Source organism: Meles meles, chromosome X, assembly GCF_922984935.1.
Source record: "Meles meles chromosome X, mMelMel3.1 paternal haplotype, whole genome shotgun sequence".
Taxonomy (NCBI): Eukaryota; Metazoa; Chordata; class Mammalia; order Carnivora; family Mustelidae; genus Meles; species Meles meles.
This window is the reverse complement of record NC_060087.1, coordinates 23,913,466-23,929,977: the sequence shown is the minus strand read 5'-3', so window position 1 is coordinate 23,929,977 and position 16,512 is coordinate 23,913,466.

Below are 16,512 nucleotides of genomic sequence, written 5' to 3'. Positions count from 1 at the left end.
CTAGACTAGTCACTCTCAGAGTTCAGTTTCTGCATCTTTACGTAAAGGCAACCATTTATATATTTCTCCTTCTTAATTTAGACAATCTTTTAAGATGACTGTTTTCCAGAATCCTAAAACCACTGACCTCTGTGACCAGCTCTCAAAAGATCATTCAACTGGTGTTACAGGAACAATGCCAACAAGAGTCCTTGGGAGACTATTGTCTTAAACTCTGATTGCCCCACTCAGGTTTATGAACGCTTCTGAGTTATTCAATAGCAATGATATTCATCAAGAACAAAAAAGAGAACTAGCAATGTTGAAATATATCTGAGCCCTGTGCTCCTGGGGAGCAGTGAAGATTAAAAAATCCCCAACACTTTTGTGTTCTGAGAATAGGCTAACCATAAAGACACCCCTGCTCTCCCACATTCTGAGATAAGACCACTTCCACACTTTCTCATTGACTCAGTTAAGAGTCATCTCTCTCCATCCTTCCTATGACTTTCATAAAACTCATTAAGAAAAATACATTAATATTTACTATGATTGTGTTGTTTTTGGAGTAATTGATCATGATCTCACCACGTGTTACCATTTCTATGTTATAAGGGAAAACATTGTATGATGTCATTGTATTTTGTTTCTCACTGGTAAATTAGAAATAAAAAAATACTTTCACAGTCTTAAAAAAAAAAAAACCTCATTAATGACTCTTTTGTTTACCTAACTATAAAAATCCCAGGCCTCTGTTTTTTTTTTTTTTTTTTTGAGATGTTTCTCAATAATGAACATGCTCCCTGTTATAATAGTCTGAATAAAATCACTTATTTAATTGTCAGTGCATCTTTCACAAATATCAAGAGCCAATAAAGTGAAACATTTTATTTCATAGGAAAGAGCAGGGCTCTTGAATAGAAAGTAACCCCTTCACTATTATGGTTCATGATATTTATCAGAAAAAAATTAATATGACTCTATAATGATCCAGTAAATCTTATACTATAAATACTGTGAAATCATTTACTAAAAAGGAGCTAAGTTATTTTAAAATTCTGGCTTAAAATACTTTACCTGTCATTTAATTATCCCCATGGACAAAATCAAAGTGATAATTGGCAAGAATAACAACATTTGAAATTTAATATGAGGAAATAACCAATGTGCCTAGAGGAGTGTTTGTGTAGTGTTTCCTGTGTTCTCTAATTAGATTAGCACCAAATTTTATTTATTCCTAAACCATTTCCACAAGGCTATTTATTCCTTTATTTTTATTCCTTTATTTTTATTAACATATAATGTATTGTTTGCCCCAGGGATACAGGTCCGTCAATCATCAGTCTTACACATTTCATAGAACTCACCATAATCCATACCCACCCCAGCATCCATAACCCAGCCACCCTATCCCTACACACCCATCCCCCAGCAACCTTCAGTTTGTTTCATGAGATAAAGAATCTCTTGTGGTTTTTCTCCCTCCCAATCCTAACTTATTTCATTTTTTCCCTCCCTACCCCCACGACCCCTGTCCCTGCCTCTCAAATTCCTCATATCAGAGAGATCATATGATAATTGTCTTTCTCTGTTTGACTTACTTTGCTTATTCACTTATAGATGCCCTCTAGTTCCATCCACGTCATTGCAAATGGCAAGATTTCACTTCTTTTGATGGCTGCATAGTATTCCATCACACACACACACACACACACACACACACACACACACACACACACCCCACATCATCTTTATCCATTCACCTGTTGATGGACATCTAGGTCCTTTCCATAGCTTGGCTATTGTGGACATTGTTTCTATAATCATTTGGGTGCATGTGCCCCTTTGGATCACTACACTGATATCTTTAGGATAAGTACCCAGTACTATGAATGGTGGGTCATAGAGTAGCTCTATTTTCAACTTTTTGTGGAACCTCCATACTGTTTTCCAGAATGGCTATACCAGCTTGCATTCCCACCAAGATTGTAGGAAGGTTCCCCTTTCTCCATATCCTCGTCAACATCTGTCATTTCCTGACTTGATAATTTTAGCCATTCTGACTAGGGTGAGGTGGTATCTCACTAAGGTTTTGATTTGTATTTCCCTGATACCAAGTGATGTGGAGCACTTTTTCATGTGTCTGTTGGCCATTCAGAGGTCTTCTTTGCAGAAATGTCTGTTCATGTTTTCTGCCCATTTCTTGATTGGATTATTTGTTCTTTAGGTGTTGAGTTTGATAAGTTCTTTGTAGATTTTGGTTATTAGCCTTTTATCTGATATGTCATTTGCAAATATCTTCACCAATTCTGTCAGTTGTCTTTTGGTTTTATTGACTGTTTCCTTTGCTGTGTAAAAGCTTTTGATCTTGATGAAATCCCAATAGTTCATTTTTGCCCTTGCTTCCCATACCTTTGGCGCTGTTCCTAGGGAGAAGTTGCTGTGGCTGAGGTCAAAGAGGTTGCTGCCTGTGTTCTCCTCAAGGATTTTGATGGATTCCTGTCTCACATTGCGGTCTTTCATCCATTTTGAGTCTGTATTTGTGTGTGGTTTAAGGAAATGGTCCAGTTTCATTTTTTTTCATGTGGCTGTCCAATTTTCCCAACACCATTTGTTGAAGAGACTGTCTCTTTTCCATTGGACATTATTTTCTGCTTTGTTGGAGATTAGTTGACCATAATGTTGAGGGTCCATTTCTGGGGTCTCTATTTTATTCCATTGATCTATGTGTCTGTTTTTTTGCCAGTAACATACTATCTTGATGATTATGTCTTTGTAATGGAGCTTGAAGTCTGGAATTGTGATGCCACCAACTTTGGTTTTCTTTTTCAACATTCCTCTGGCTATTCAGGGTCTTTTCTGGTTCCATATAAATTTTAGGATTATTTGTTCAATTTCTTTGAAAAAAATTGATGGTATTTTGATAGAGATTGCATTAAATATGTAGATTGTTTTAGTATTTTCACAATATTTGTTCTTCCAATCCGTGAACATGGAACATTTTTCCATTTCTTTGTGTCTTCCTTTGTGTCTTTCTTTGAAAGATAGAATACATGAGACATTTCTTTCATAAGTACACTATCGTTTTCTGAGTATTCTTTGCCTCTTTTTTTTTGAGATTCTTTGCCTCTTTGGTTTGTTTATTTCTAGGTATCTTATGGTTTTGGGTGCAATTGTAAATGGGATCAGCTCCTTAATTTCTCTTTCTTCTGTCTTGCTGTTTGTTTATAGAAATGCAACTGATTTCTGTGCACTGATTTTATATCCTGAGACTTTACTGAATTCCTGTATGAGTTCTAGCAGTTTTGGAGTGGAGTCTTTTGGGTTTTCCACATAAAGTATCTTATCATCTGCAAAGAGTGAGAGTTTCACTTCTTTGCTGATTCAGATGCCTTTTAGTATTTTTGTTGTTGTTGTCTGATTGCTGAGGCTAGGACTCCTAGTACTTGTTGAATATCATTGGTGATAGTAGACATCCCTGCCATTTTCCTCACCTTATGGGAAAAGCTCTCAGTTTTTCCCCACTGAGAATGATATTTGTGGTGGGTTTTTCATAGATGGCTTTGATGATATTGAGGTATGTACCCTCTATCCCTACACTTTGACGAGTTTTGATCAGGAAGGGATGCTGTACCTTGTCAAATGCTTTTTCAGCATCTATTGAGAGTATCATATGGTTCTTGTTCTTTCTTTTATTAAGGTAGTGTATCACATTGATTGATTTGCAGATGTTGAACCAACCTTGCAGTGCAGGATTAAATCCCACTTGGTCATGGCGAGTAATCCTTTTAATGTACTGTTGGATCCTATTGGCTAATAGTTGGTGAGAATTTTTGCATTGGTGTTCATCACAGATATTGGTCTGTAATTCTCTTTTTTGATGGGGTCTTTGTCTGGTTTTGGGATCAAGGTAATGCTGGCCTCATAAAATGGGTTTGGAAGTTTTCCTTCCATTTCTATTTTTTGGAACAGTCTCAGGAGAATAAGTATTAATTCTTCTTTACATGTTTGGTAGAATTCCCCTGGGGAGCTGTCTGGCCCTGGGCTCTTGTTTGTTGGGAGACTTTTGGTGACTACTTTAATCCCCTTAGTAGTTAATGGGTCTGTTCAGGTTTTCTATTTTTTCCTGGTTCAGTTTTGGTAGTTTATACATCTCTAGGAATGCATCCATTTCTTTGAGATTGTCAAATTTGCTGGCTTATAGTTGCTGATAATATGTTCTTATAATTGTTTGTATTTCTTTGGTGTTGGTTGTGATCTCTCCTCTTTCATTCATGATTTTATTTTTTTTGGGTCCTTTCTCTTTTCTTTCTGATAAGTCTGGCTGGCGGTTTATCAATCTTATTAATTCTTTCAAAGAACCAGCTCCTAGTTTCATTGCTCTCTTCTACCGTTCTTATGGTTTCTATTTCCTTGGTTTCTGCTCTGATCTTTATTATTTCTCTTCTTCTGCTGGGTTTAGGCTTTCTTTGCTGTTCTTTCTCCAGCTCCTTTAGGTGTAGGGTTAGGTTGTGTATTTGAGACCTTTCTTGTTTCTTGAGAAAGGCTTGTATGGCTATATATTTTCCTCTCAGGAGCGCCTTTGTGTTGTCCCATAGGTTTTGAAAATTTGTGCTTTCATTTTCATTTGTTTCCATGAAATTTTTTCAATTCTTCTTTAGTTTCATGGTTGACCCATTCATTCTTTAGTAGGATGCTCTTTAGTCTCCATGTATTTGGGTTCTTTCCAACCTTCCTCTTGTGATTGAGTTTTAGCTTCAGAGCATTGTGGTCTGAAAATATGCACAGAATGATCCTAATCTTTTGGTACCAGTTGAGACCTGATTTGAGACCCAGGATGTAAACTATTCTGGAGAATGTTCCATGTGCACTAGAGAAGAATGTGTATCCTGTTGCTTTGGCATGGAATGTTCTGAATATATCTGTGATGTCCATGTGGTCCAGTTTGTCATTAAGGCCTTTATTTCCTTGTTGATCTTTTGCTTGGGTGATCTGTCGATTTCAGTGAGGGGGGTGTTCAAGTCCCCTACTATTATTGTATTATTATTGATGTGTTTCTTTGATTTAGTTATTAATTGGTTTATATAGTTGGCTGCTCCCATGTTAGGGACACAGATATTTAAAATTGTTAGATCTTCTTGTTGGACAGACGCTTTGAGTATGATATAGTGTCCTTCCTCATCTCTTATTATAGTCTTTGGCTTAAAATATAATTTGTCTGATATTAAGATAGCCACCCCAGCTTTCTGTTGATGTCCATTTGCATAGTAAATTATTTTCCAACCCTTCACTTTAAATTTGGAGTGTCTTTTGGTCTATAATGAGTTTCTTGTAGACAGAATATTGATTTTTTTTTTATCCATTCTGATACCCTGTGTCTTTTGATTGGGGTGTTTAGCCCATTTACATTCAGGGTAACTATTGAAAGATATGAATTTAGTGCCATTGTATTGCCTGTACGTTGACTGTTACTATATATTGTCTCTGTTTCTTTCTGGTGTGTTACTTTTAGTATCTCTCTCTCTCTCTCACACAATATTTCCTGTAGCGATGGCTTGGTGTTGCAAATTCTTTTAATTTGTGTTTGTCCTGGAAGCTTTTTATCTCTCCTTCTATTTTCAATGATAGCCTAGCTAGATATAGTATTCTTGGCTTCATATTATTTTCGTTTAGTGCTCTGAATATATCATGCCAGTTCTTTCTGGCCTGCCAGCTCTCTGTGGATAGGTCTGTTGCCAATATAATATTTCTACCATTGTATGTTTCTAACCTCTTGTCCTGAGCTGCTTTCAGGATTTTCTCTTTGTCATTGAGACTTGTAAGTTTTACTATTAGATGACAGAGTGTGGACCTATTTTTATTGATTTTGAGGGGGGTTCTCTGTGCCTCCTGGATTTTGATGTTTGTTCCCTTTGCCAAATTAGGGCAATTCTGTACTGTACTTTGCTCCAATATACCTTCTTCCCCTCTTTCTCTTTCTTCTTCTCCTGGAATGTCAATTATTGTAATATTGTTTCATATTATGTTATCACTTATGTCTCAAATTTTCCCTTCCAGGTACATTAGTGATTTGTCTCTCTTTTGCTCAGCTTCTTTATACTCCATCATTTGGTCTTCTATATCACTAATTCTCTCTTCTGTCTCATTTATCCTAGCAGTAAGAGCCTACTTTTTTTATTGCTCCTCATTAATAGTTTTTTTTTTTTATTTCAACCTGGTTAGATTTTAGTTCTTTTATTTCTCTAGAAAGGGATTCTGTAGTATCTTCCATGCTTTTTTTGAGCCCAACTAGTACCCTGATAATTGTCATTCTGAACTGTAATTCTGACATATTACTTATGTCATATTGATTAGGTTCCCAGCAGTTGGTACTCCTTTTCTTTTCTTTTCTTTTCTTTTTGTTTCGTTTCATTTCTCTCTCTCTCTCTCCCTCTCTCTCTCTCTCTCTCTCTCTGTGTGTGTGTGTGTGTGTGTGTGTGTGTGTGTGTGGTGAGCTTTTCCACCTTGCTTGTCATTTTATCCAGGTAAGAATAGATGAATGAGAGTACAAAACTCTAATTTTGTAGCAAAGACCCCAGAAAAATATACACTAACCAAATCAGAAGAGACCTGAAACTAGCGAGGGGAAAGGGGGAAAAAGAAGAAAAAATATATATATATTAGACTGACAAATAGAATAGAGCCACACATTTGGTTTTGGTTGTATTTTGGTCTGTTAGAAGGAACTACCTCCCAAAATTTTAAAGAAGGAGAAGCTCATATACATATACAAAAATAAGGGTAAACACAATGAAGGGATGGAACATAATTGTAAAGATGAAAATTCAAAAAGATTCTAAAAATGGAATTGTTAAGAAGTTGGTTGAAAAAAAACAAAAAAAAACCAGGGAAGAATGTGATCAGGCTGGAGACTAGAACAAAGCCATGCACTAGATTTAGGGTATATTTTGATCTGTTAGAAGAAATTGCATCCCAAAATTTTAAAGAAACAAAGACCTTTATGTACGCAAGAAATAAGGTTAAATGCAGTGATGGGATAAAATATGATTATAATAATGAAAATTAAAAAAATGATTTTTAAAAAGGTATTGGTAAGATAAAATAGTTAATAAATGCTAAAATAAGAAAGGAAAAATTAAAAAGATAGAATAGGAAAAGAATAAAATTTTAAAAATTTAACTTTGAAAGACTAAAAGATCATGGGGGAAATGAATTCTATGCATTCTATGATGCATATCTATGATCCATGAATTCTATGCATTGCTTTCTCTTAGCTCTGGAATTCCGCTGTTCTCATTGATTGGTGAACTTCTTGCTGATCTTAGGTAGGAGAGGTCTGTTGCAGTGATTCTTAAATGTCTTTGCCATAGGTGGAATTACACCGCCCTTGCCAGGGGCCAGGCTAAGTAATTTGCTGAGGTTAACTCTTGGTAGCATTTGTTTCCTGAATGCTTCCCCTACAGCTTTAGAGGGTGGGAATGAAGATGTGACCTCCAAATCTCCAGCACCATAGGAGCTGAGAGCTCAGGGCCCCACTCCTCAGTGTGTGCTCAGAGAAAAGCAGTCAATCACTCCCATCTCCCGGGTCTCTGGTTAAACTCCAAGCTCACCCAGCCTGTGACTGAGAATTATCTCTGGTGCATGGCCCTGTTTGGAGTCTCCAAACCCAGCAGATTCCTCCAGTGCCACTCCTCCTGGAAGAGGAAGGAGGGGGTCTCCCTGGATTTGGTGCTTTTTTTTTTTTTCAGATTTTAAGGATTTATTTATTTTTTTTAAGATTTTTTTTTATTTGTTTATTTACAGCATAACAGTGTTCATTGTCTTGGCATCACACCCAGTGCTCCATGCAGTACGTGCCCTCCCTATTACCCACCACCTGGTTCCTCAACCTCCCACCCCCCGCCCCTTCAAAACCCTCAGGTTGTTTTTCAGAGTCCATAGTCTCTCATGGTTCATCTCCCCTTCCAGTTTCCCTCAACTCCCTCTCCTCTCCATCTCCCCATGTCCTCCATGTTATTTGTTATGCTCCACAAATAAGTGAGACCATATGATACTTGACTCTCTCTGCTTGACTTATTTCACTCAGCATAATCTCTTCCAGTCCCATCCATGTTGCTACAAAAGTTGGGTATTCATCCTTTCTGATGGAGGCATAATACTCCATTGTGTATATGTACCACATCTTCCTTATCCATTCATCCGTTGAAGGGCTCTCTCCCTGTGGTTCTCTCCACAGTTTGGCGACCGTAGCCATTGCTGCAATAAACATTGGGGTACAGATGGCCCTTCTTTTCACTACATCTGTATCTTTGGGGTAAATACCCAGCAGTGCAATCGCAGGGTCATAGGGAAGCTCTATTCTTAATTTCTTGAGGAATCTCCACACTGTTCTCCAAAGTGGCTGCACTAACTTGCATTCCCACCAACAGTGGAAGAGGGTTCCCCTTTCTCCACATCCTCTCCAACACACGTTGTTTCCTGTCTTGCTAATTTTGGCCGTTCTAACTGGTGTCAGGTGGTATCTCAATGTGGTTTTAATTTGAATCTCTCTGATGGCTAGTGATGATGAACATTTTTTCCTGTGTCTGATAGCCATTTGTATGTCTTCGTTGGAGAAGTGTCTGTTCATATCTTCTGCCCATTTTTCGATATGATTCTCTGTTTTGTGTGTGTTGAGTTTGAGAAGTTCTTTATAGATCCTTGATATCAACCTTTTGTCTGTACTGTCATTTGCAAATATCTTCTCCCATTCCGTGGGTTGCCTCTTTGTTTTGTTGACTGTTTCCTTTGCTGTGCAGAAACTTTTGATCTTGATGAAGTCCCAAAAGTTCATTTTTGCTTTTGTTTCCTTGGCCTTTGGAGACATATCTTGAAAAAAGTTGCTGTGGCTGATATCAAAGAGGTTACTGCCTATGTTCTCCTCTAGGATTCTGATAGATTCCTGTCTCACGTTGAGTTCTTTTATCCATTTCGAGTTTATCTTTGTGTACGGTGGAAGAGAATGGTCGAGTTTCATTCTTCTACATATCGCTGTCCAGTTTTCCCAGCACCATTTATTGAAGAGACTGTCTTTTTTCCATTGAATATTTTTTCCTGTTTTGTCGAAGATTATTTGACCATAGAGTTGAGGGTCCATATCTGGGCTCTCCACTCGGTTCCACTGGTCTATGTGTCTGTTTTTATGACAGTACCATGCTGTCTTGGTGATCACAGCTTTGTAGTAAAGCTTGAAATCGGGGTAACGTGATGCCGCCAGTTTTGTTTTTGTTTTTCAACATTTCCTTAGCAATTCGGGGTCTCTTCTGATTCCATACAAATTTGAGGATTATTTGCTCCAGCTCTTTGAAAAATACCGGTGGAATTTTGATCGGAATGGCATTAAAAGTATAGATTGCTCTAGGCAGTGTAGACATTTTAACAATGTTTATTCTTCCAATCCAAGAGCATGGAACAGTCTTCCATCTTTTTGTGTCTTCTTCAATTTCTTTCATGAGTGTTCTGTAGTTCCTCGAGTACAGGTCCTTTACCTCTTTGGTTAGGTTTATTCCCAGGTATCTTATGGTTCTTGGTGCTATAGAAAATGGAATTGATTCTCTAATTTCCCTTTCTGTCTTTTCATTGTTAGTGTATAAGAAAGCCACTGATTTCTGTACATTGACTTTGTATCCTGCCACGTTACTGAATTGCTGTATGAGTTCTAGTAGTTTGGGGGTGGAGTCTTTGGGGTTTTCCATATAAAGAATCATGTCATCTGTGAAGAGAGAGAGTTTGACTTCTTCCTTGCCAATTTGGATACCTTTTATTTCTCTTTGTTGTCTGATTGCCGTTGCTAGAACTTCTAATACTATGTTGAACAAGAGTGGTGAGAGTGGGCATCCTTGTCGTGTTCCTGATTTCAACGGGAAGGCTGCAAGCTTTTTCCCATTGAGGATGATATTTGCTGTGGGTCTTTCATAGATAGATTTTATGAAGTTCAGGAATGTTCCCTCTATCCCTATACTTTGAAGCGTTTTCATCAGGAACGGATGCTGGATTTTGTCAAATGCTTTTCCTGCATCAATTGATAGGACCATGTGGTTCTTCTCTCTTCTCTTATTGATTTGTTCTATCACATTGATTGATTTGCGAATGTTGAACCAACCTTGCAACCCAGGGATGAATCCCACCTGGTCATGGTGGATAATCTTTTTAATGTGGTGCTGGATCCTGTTTGCTAGGATCTTGTTGAGAATCTTTGCATCCATATTCATCAGTGATATTGGTCTGAAATTCTCCTTTTTGGTAGGGTCTTTGCCTGGTTTGGGGATCAGGGTAATGCTGGCTTCATAAAAAGAGTCTGGAAGTTTTCCTTCTGCTTCAATTTTTTGAAACAGGTTCAGGAGAATTGGTGTTATTTCTTCTTTGAAAGTTTGGTAGAATTCCCCGGGAATCCGTCAGGTCTTGGGCTCTTGTTTTTTGGGAGGTTTTGATCACTGCTTCAATCTCATTACTAGATATCAGTCTATTCATTTTGTCAATTTCTTCCTGGTTCAGTTTTGCGAGTTTATAGTTTTCAGGAATGCATCCATTTCATCTAGGTTGCTTAGCTTATTGGCATATAACTGTTGGTAATAATTTACGATGATTGTTTCTATTTCCTTGGTGTTAGTTGTGATCTCTCCCTTTTCATTCATAATTTTATTAATTTGGGCTTTCTCTCTTTTCTTTTGGATTAGTGTGGCCAATGGTTTATCGATCTTATTGATTCTTTCAAAAAACCAGCTTCTAGTTTCATTGATACGTTCTACTGTATCTCTTGTTTCTACCTCATTGATCTCTGCTCTAATCTTGATTATTTCCCTTCTTGCATGTGGAGTTGGTTTGATTTGTTGTTGATTCTCCAGTTCTTTAAGGTGTAGAGACAGCTGGTGTTCTGGATTTTTCAATTTTTTTGAGGGAGGCTTGGATAGCTATGTATTTCCCCCTTAGAACCACCTTTGCTGTATCCCATAGGTTTTGGACCGAAGTGTCTTCATTCTCATTGGTTTCCATGAATTGTTTAAGTTCATCTTTGATCTCCTGGTTGATCCAAGCATTCTTAAGCAAGGTCATCTTTAGCTTCCAGGTGTTTGAGTTCCTTCTGAACTTTTCCTTGTGATTGAGCTCCAGTTTCAAAGCTTTGTGGTCTGAGAATATGCAGGGAATAATGTCATTCTTTTGGTATCGGTTGAGTCCTGCTTTGTGACCCAGTACGTGGTCTATTCTGGAGAAGGTTCCATGTGCTCCTGAGAAGAATGAGTATTCTGTTGTTTTAGGGTGGAATGTTCTGTATGTATCTATGAGGTCCATCTGGTCCAATGTGTCATTCAATGCTCTTGTTTCTTTATTGATTTTCTGCTTTGATGATCTGTCTATTACTGAGAGAGGCATATTAAGATCTCCTACTATTAGTGTATTCATATCAATATAACTCTTTATCTTGATTAATAGTTTTCTTATGTAATTGGGTGCTCCCATATTGGGGGCATAGATATTTATAATTGTTAGATCATCTTGGTGGATAGACCCTTTAAGAATTATGTAGTGTCCTTCTGTATCTCTGACTACAGTCTTTAATTTAAAATCTAATTTATCTGATATGAGAATCACTACCTCGGCCTTCTTTTGAGGCCCATTGGCATGAAAGTTGCTTCTCCATCCCTTCACTTTCAGTCTGGGTGTATCTTTAGGTTCAAAATTAGTCTCTTGTTGACAACATATGGATGGGTCCTGTCATTTTATCCAATCTGCAACCCTGTGTTGTTTTGTGGGTGCATTTAGGCCATTCACATTGAGAGTGATTATTGATAGATATGTTTTTATTGACATTGTGTTACCTTTGAAGTCTTTCTGTCTGTAGATTGTCTCTATATTTCTGTTCAATGATATTCTTAGGATTTTTTTCTCTTTTATAGAACCCCCCCCTTAATATTTCCTGTAGTGTCGGCCTGGTTGTTGCATAGTCTTTTAAGCCTTTCTGGTCTTGGAAACTCTTTATCTGTCCATCCATTTTGAATGTCAGTCTTGCTGGATAAAGTATTCTTGGCTGCATGTTCTTCTCATTTAGTGCCCTGAATATATTTTGCCAGTCCTTCCTGGCTTTCCAGGTCTCTGTGGACAGGTCTGACATTATTCTAATGGGCTTTCCTCTGTATGTAAGGAGCTTCTTTGTCCTAGCTGCTTTCGAGAGGGTTTGCCTACAATCATAATTCTTCATTCTAACTATCGGGTGTCGCGAGGACTTTTGAGAATCTAAAATCTTGGGGGGAAACCTTTCTGCCTCTAGTACATGAACGTTGTTTCCATTCGTGAGATTGGGAAAATTTTCATAGACAACTTGTTCCACTATATCTTCTAGGCTTCTTTCTTTTTCCTCCCCTTCAGAGATTCCAATAATTCTTACATTGGAATGTTTCATGGCATCATTTATTTCCCTGATTCTGTTTTCATGGCTTCTGAGCTGTTTGTTCCAGTCTTCCTCCTGATCCATTAGACTGGAACTCATTGAGAGCATTTTGAACATCATCCCTGGTAGCTTTCAGTTCTGCCCTAACATTGTGAACATCATCCCTGGTGGCTTTCAGTTCTGCCCTAATCAATTCAGTTTGGTCATCCGTGGTTTTCTTCAACCTAGCTATTGCCTGGATAATTGTTAGCCTGAATTCCTTTTCCGACATATTGTCTATGTGATATCCATTAGCTCTGTTGCAAGAGGTCCATCCTCTGTGTTTTTCTTCTGTTGGGCATTCCTCCTCCTAGTGATTTTGGTGAGAGATGACTGAATGGATGTAGCTGGATGTATCGACTGTGGTGCAGTCAAGGTGCACCCTGGAACGCTTTTGTGCAATCAGGATTCCCCACCCAAATGGGAGAAAAAAGAAAAGAAAAAGAAAAGAGAGAGAGAGAGAGACTGAGACAGACAGACAGGAAAAAAAGGAAGATAAAAGAGAAGGCTCAGTCTAAATGGGCCCAAAGGTAAGATTTATGAAGTATACAAACAAAAACAAACAAAAAGACTGATAAAAGTATATGACAAGAGAAAAAATATATATATATACAAACAAATAAAGGAAGAACCTTGTCAAAAAGAACCCCAAGTATAAGATTTATATACTGTCAGGACAAACACAAATACACAGAAACACTGGTGGAAGGAAAAGATGGGAGAGTGGTTATAAATTCTCAGTGTGGTCGAGGAAGGTTATTTTGATTCTTCCTGGATGTATCTTGATGTCTTTGTTAAAGGACTCAAATTTCCTAAGATAAAGGGGGATTAAAAATTGGTTTACCTATAGGGGTAGCATTGATTGGGGAAAGGGGATTACCTTGAAGTTTAACTCTATATGTATAGTAGAAAATAAAAATTAAAAAAGAATAAACTAGACTAAACTAAACTAAAATTTTTAAAAAATTAAAGAAATAAAAAAGCAAAAGAAAAACATGGGTGTATGTATCAAAAAGTTCAGGTTAGAAGGTTATTAAGGAATTTGATGTACCAGACATCTCACTGTGATGGTAAATAGGTTAAAAAATTATCTATATGTATTAAAAAAATGAACCAGAATAGTGGTAACGAGTTAAAAATAAAAGTTGTATTTATGAAGTAGTGGTGGTTGTTCTCTTGTCGTCTTTTTTTTTTTTCTTCCTTCCTGGTTGGTTTTCTGGGGGAGGGGCCTGCCACGTGGGTTTTCAGTCAATGATTTTCCCCGAGTTAAGTCCTCCCGCCCCTCTCAAGGGGGTGGGCTCTGAGGAAACCAATTTTTTCAGGCTTTTGTTCTCTGGAGGTTTTTATGTTTATTCATCTGTTTTTTCTCGCCTTGACAGCTTTTGATGGTTTTTGGAGGTTTAGAGGAGAGCAAACTGCACCCCGACCTCCCTCTCAGAGAGAAGCCTCAGAATGCTCCACAGCGCTGCTGGCAGAGTAGGTTCCGAGTCACGGTCCCTGGGGATGCAGGAGCTCCTCCTTGTACCCAAAACAAGGAGGGACAGCGGCGGCTGTCTGGGCAGCTCCAGACCACCAGAGAGGTTCCAAGCAGCAATCGCACACTGAGATTTTCCTGCTGGCCGGGGCTGGGAGTGCCTGGTTTATCTGGGTCCCAGAGCTCCGGGCTAGTGCCTGTGAGCACCTCTCCCAGGGGAGGGTGTAGGGCGCTCGCATCTCAGGCTCTGATCCCACGGTGGGGGTCTAAGAGCGCCAGACTAATGCCTGCCCGCACCTCTTTCAGGGAGGGTATGGGGCACACATGTCTCTGGAATGCCATCTGGTGAGGCTCCCAGCCCATCACGCGAGCCGGACCCTATGCGTTCTCGGGCGCGCTGGTGGCTCAGGGACCAAGACCTGGTTTCTCCGCTGCACTCTCTCTGGCTCAGTGCCAGGTGAGGCTGTCCTGGGTCTGGGGACTTAAGCCCCTGTCCCTAACCACCCTGATTCCCACAATTTCCCCCCACGATCCTTTGCTCTTTTTATTGAGTGCTTTCTTTTTTTTTTATTATTATTTTTTATTATTATTCTTATTTTTTTTATATTGAGTGCTTTCAACCAGACTCCAAGTTAATGCTGGTCCCCAGATGCAGGGCACTCTCGTATTGGGGTATTACTTTCCAACCGGTCGCCTCTGGTGGCTCCCTCCCCCCCTTTTTTTTTTTTAATATTTTATTTATTTGACAGAGAGAAATCACAACTAGACAGAGAGGCAGGCAGAGAGAGAGAAGGAGGCAGGCTCCCCACGGAGCAGAGAGCCTGATGCGGGGCTCGATCCCAGGACCCTGAGACCATGACCTGAGCCGAAGGCAGAGGCTTTAACCCACTGAGCCACCCAGGCGCCCCTCTCTCCCCCTTTTGTTTATCTTCCGATATCAGTCCGATGTTCCCACTCCGCTTTACCTGTCCACTGGCGTCTTCTGCTCCTGTAGAGATCCAGACATGTATAATTCTGATCTCAGGCTGATTTCATGGGTGGTCGGAGTTCTTTGGTAGGTAATCAGCTCACTTTAGGGTACAGGTTGAAACGGCGCATCCTCCTACTTCCCTGCCATCTTGACTCCCTTATCTCTAATTACTCTTAAACATCTTTTCTATTTTCCATCTCTATTTTCTCTATGTGGTATTTAGAGCAATTATTTTTCACATATATTACTCAGATCACCACTTTTCAGTTGGGTCTAATTTGCTTTGGAACACAAACACATGCATTTCCTTGATCATATTTTTGATATAAAAAGTTAATATAAGTTAATATAATTTTATTTTTGTTTTTATTTTTCCAAATATGTACTGACCCAAGGAACAGGTTTTGAATTTTTAGAGGAGGTGTTTTTCTAACATCCACTAGACAGCCGAAGTTTCATTGCTGGTTAGTAATTTTTTTTTCTAATAGTTTAAACAAAGATGCAGATCTTTGGGTTCCTGAATATTTCTTGGGGCCTTGCTTCCAATTTCCTCTCTTGAACAGGTCCTGCGTGTTGTCTCCTATGTGATGTAAGAAACAAAGACCTGGGGCGCCTGGGTGGCTCAGTGGATTAAGCCACTGCCTTCGGCTCAGGTCATGATCTCAGGGTCCTGGGATCGAGCCCCGCATCAGGCTCTCTGCTCCACAGGGAGCCTGCTTCCTCCTCTCTCTCTGCCTGCCTCTCTGCCTGCTTGTGATCTCTCTCTCCGTCAAATAAATAAATAAAATCTTAAAAAAAAAAAAGCAACAATATAAAAGACTACGTATTTAAAAAAAAAAAAAAAGAAAGAAAAAAAAAGAAACAAAGACCTTCGTTTTTGTATCCAGTCACCCTTTTACAGAGTAGCAGTAGCAATAACAACTGAACCAAAATGTGCTTTCATTTCTCTCTTTATTTCTGACAACTGGAATGGGGGATTACTCTTTTTTTTTTTAATTATGTTATGTTAGTCACCATGCGTATAACCTCCAGTGCTCATTCCTCAAGTGCCCTCTATAATGCCCATCATCCAGTTACTCCCACCCACCTCCCTCCAGCAATCCTCAGTTTGTTTCCTAGAGTTAAGAGTCTCATGGTTTGCCTCCCTCTGTTTTTTTAATAGTTTTTAAAAATTTTTTTATAGGGGCGCCTGGGTGGCTCAGTGGATTAAGCCGCTGCCTTCGGCTCAGGTCATGATCTCAGGGTCCTGGGATCGAGCCCCGCATCGGGCTCTCTGCTCCGCAGGGAGCCTGCTTCCTCCTCTCTCTCTGCCTGCCTCTCTGCCTACTTGTGATCTCTCTCTGTCAAATAAATAAATAAAATCTTAAAAAAGAAAAAAAATTTTTTTATAAACATATAATTTATTATTAGCCCCAGGCGCACAGGTCTGTGAATCACCAGGTTTACACACTTCACAGCACTCACCATAGCACATACCCTCCCCACCATAACCCCACCACCCTCTCCCTACCCCCCTCCACCTGGCAACCCTGTTTGTTTTGCGAGATTAAGAGTCTCTTATGGTTTCTCTCCCTCCTGATCCCATCTTGTTTCATTTATTCTTTTCCTACCCCCCAAGCCCCCCAC